The sequence below is a fragment of the Pteropus vampyrus genome, unplaced genomic scaffold (assembly GCF_000151845.1).
Source record: "Pteropus vampyrus isolate Shadow unplaced genomic scaffold, Pvam_2.0 Scaffold185, whole genome shotgun sequence".
NCBI lineage: Eukaryota > Metazoa > Chordata > Mammalia > Chiroptera > Pteropodidae > Pteropus > Pteropus vampyrus.
The window spans coordinates 3057771-3061617 of record NW_011888966.1 but is presented as its reverse complement, the minus strand read 5'-3'; the positions used below and the strand labels follow the sequence as shown (position 1 = coordinate 3061617).

Below are 3847 nucleotides of genomic sequence, written 5' to 3'. Positions count from 1 at the left end.
TCTATTTGTTCATTCAGTCAACAAATATTAGGGACTCTCTACGCGCTGGGATTATGCTAAACAGAGGACAGTATAGTAATCAAGACAAACCCAGTTCTTCCCCACAAGGTACCCTCAGTCCAGTGGAGGAGAAAGATGATAAACAAAATGTAAATAAATAATTATATAGTTTCAATTTTATAAGTGCTATAGAGGAGACATACAAGTTGCTCTGAAAACGTCTGGTGGTTGTAGCTTCTCTATGCCATCAGGCAAGACTTCCCTAAAGTCTGAGCTGGCTCTGCCACTGCATCACATATATTACAATTCCATTGCGCAAGTTCCTTCAGGCTTATTAGGGCTCAGTTTGCCTATCTGTAAAATGGTAAGGCTGTACTGATGATGTCTCTTCATTACACTATGATTCTTGCACCTTTGAGTATATATAAATAATGTGTGTTGATAAATATATACAGCTCTATAATGATCTGAGGGAAACTGGCACAAAAAAACACAAGGTGACCTTTCTCAATACAGAGGCCACAGAGGAGACAGCCCTCCCAGAGAACAGGTTCTCCCTCTTCTGGTCAAATGCATCATACTAGCCCCCATCAGGACCAGCTTGCAAATTTTCCTCCCCCAACCAAAAGCATATTTCACGAGCATGCAGGCAAGAGTGACAGAATGGGGTTAGGACATGGAGAAGAATGACATGTTTTGTTTTGTTTTGTTTTGTTTTTTATCTGAGACACTGCAGAGGAAAAGGTGGCAAGGAGCCAATGACGGGAGCTGCCTGGGATGAGGCAAACAGGGATGCCTATGTGAATGAGGGTACTAGGGGTCACCAGAGAATAGGGGTTCAAAGAGAGAAGGACTGACTCAGGAAACTCAGACTGAGATCTAGCCTTGTAGTGAAATTTCTATATAATTTTAGTCAAGTCATGGACTTTCTCTGGGCCTGGGTACCTCAATTAAACCACTTCCTCTAACTAGTTCAATGATATTAACATGAGGATATAACTTAGATGAAAAATGTGTTAAAGAGGCAACAAATTATTTAAGACAGCCATCTCAGCTTCTCATTAGCAAGGATGTAGCTAAAATTTGGACTAAGTGGGCCATCTTCAGTAAAGAGCCATAAAATAGGGATAAACCATTGTCTCTCAGGTCTGCTATGATAATGCATACCAAAGCACTTTGTAAACTATAAAGGACCATGTACATGTAAGGTATAATTACAATTACAATAATTATTTAAAATGCCACTATGAATAGTATGATTATAATAATTACAATATGTTAAATATTCTTAACTGAGCGGTTGAATACCTACCTACATGAATAGTTGGGGAGACGGATGATCAGGCATTTCGCAGGTCACATAACAAACACATCCCCCACCATCTAACGGAGATTGTAAAAACAATCTCCTTTATGACTCCTGTTAACGGAGAAATCTAAGAGAAACTAGTTCTCTATAAACCCATACTATACATGAGTGGGACGATGATAACGGACTGTAAAATGCCAAGAATTTAAGTGAATGGTGCAGAGCATTGTAACACATATTAAGTTATTTGGTGCTCACAAGATAAAGAATTAGTTGGGAATGGTGCTACTATTCCTTTTGACAGATATGGAGACTGAGCTGATGAAAGTTAAAGGCTTGACTACTATGCACAAGATTTTAGAGAAAGAATAAAAGAATTTGTTTACTTGCTTCAAAACCATGGCTCCCTCAAAGTCAGCCTCTGGAACCAGAGAAAATATTTCCAAATCATGCATCTAATAAAGGGCTAATATCCAAAATATATGAGGAATTCCTATAAATCAATAGAGCAAAAACAAATAACCCAATTAAAAAAAAATGGGAAAAAGAACGGAATAGACCTTTCTCCAAAGAAAATATACGAACGCCCAACAGGTACATGAAAAAATGCTCAAAATCACCTAATTTTCAGGAAAATGCAATATCACATAATAGGTATCACCTCATACCTATTATGGTAGCTATCTGGGGGTGGAGAGGGGAGGGCGGGGGGAACCAGAAACAAAAACAAACAAAAAACAGAAAATAGCCAGTAGCGGTAAGGATGTGGAGAAATTGGAACTCTTGTGCACTATTGGTGAAAATGTAAAATGGTGCAGCCACTGTGAAAACCAGTATGTTCCTCAAAAAATTAAAAATAGAACTACCATTTGATCCAGCAATCCCACTTTTGGAGTATTTATCTAAAAGAACTGGAAACAAGAATTTTGAAGAGATATTTGGACTCCCAGGTTCACTGTAGCATTAGTCATAATAGCCAAGAGGTGGAAACAACCCAAATGTCCATCAACGGATGAATGGACGGAGAAAATGTGGTATAAACATACAGTGGGAAACTATTCAGCCATAAAAAGGAAGGAAATGGGGTCACATGCTACAACATGGATGGAACTTCAGGACATTACACTAAGTGGGATAAGCCAGGAGGACAAACACCACAAGACTTCAGTTATAGGAGGTATGTAGTCAAACTCATTGAAGCAGAAAGTAGAACGGTGGTTGCCAGGGGCTAGGAGCAGGGAGAAATGGGGAGTTGCCATTCGATGGTTAAAAAGTTTCAGTTGCACAAGATGGATAAGTTGTAGGGATCTGCTGTCCATCAGGCTTGTGGTTAACAGTACTGCGCTGTTCATTCCAAAAATTTAAGAGGGTAGATGTCATGGTATGTGTTTTTACCACAATTTATTTTTTAATTTTTATTTTTCAATCGGAGTTGACATTTGATATTATTTTATATTCGTTTCAGATGTATCACAATATTTCTTTTTAAGAAGGGCTCTCCTAGTCTATGGCCATGCTACCCTGAACAAGCCTGATCCCGTCTGATCTATGAAGCTAAATAGGGTCAAGCCTGGTTAGTAGTTGGATGGGAGACCACCTAGGAAGACCAGGTGCTGTAGGCATAAAAAATTAAAAAATAAGGGAGTGTAAGCTGACAAGGTCCTTGCAATCTATGAGGTCAACCAAGGGTTGCCTCACCTAAAATATAAAAAAAAATAAAAAAAAAAAGAAGGGCTCTCCGGATTTCTGTCTAATTGTTGTGGTCAATTATTGACAGTTTATGTTTTGTGTTATAGCAGTATGCCCATCTTGGCAAATAGCAGCGACAATGAACTATCTTTCTAAGCAGTCTAGAGCTGTATATTACAATTGCTACGCTTTCAGAAATAAAATCATAAAACATGGGTACCAGGAAAACTTAGAGTTAGGCTAATGTCCCATTTTACAAATGAGAAACCTGGGAACCAGAGCTGGCAGAAGACTTGAATGAGATCCTATAAGTAATTAATAAGTTGAATAATAGCTGAGCTTTCATTCCTAGACCAATATTTTGCTTAGAGAAGTAGTTTACAACCTGGTTATATAGCGAGTCCACTTGAGAACATAAAACTTAAATGCCTGGGTCCTCGCAGAATTGCTGAATGCAGAACCTCTGGGGGTGGAGCCAAGAGTCCATGTTTTTAAAAGCCTCCCTGGTGATTGTAATGCAGGCAGTCTTCCAACTGGTGTCCACTATTTTGGTTAACCCAAACCCTTGGCTTATATCTAGTATATTCTATCACATGGAGAACAAATCAATCCACCTGATGTTCAATGTAAATCAACTTGATATGGTCCACCTAAAAGGATAGAGAAGAATTGTCTCCTGTGAATATCATTCCTTTTCTGAAAATAACTGGATAGTGAGAGTTCATCATTGGCTGAATATTCATTCTCTGTGAAATAACTATGAAATGTTTTTTCTGTGAGAATTTTCTCTAACTACACAGCCTAAAAATAATGTTTCTCAAGTCTAGCTCCAAACGTCATGCTTTCTGG

The 3847-nt window shown here is 38.4% G+C and overlaps 1 pseudogene; it reads left to right on the top strand.

The window, feature by feature from the left end:
- Positions 1–2812: 2812 nt before the first annotated feature.
- LOC111746379 lies at positions 2813–2931 on the top strand (annotated as a pseudogene).
- The last annotated feature ends 916 nt before the right edge of the window (positions 2932–3847 follow it).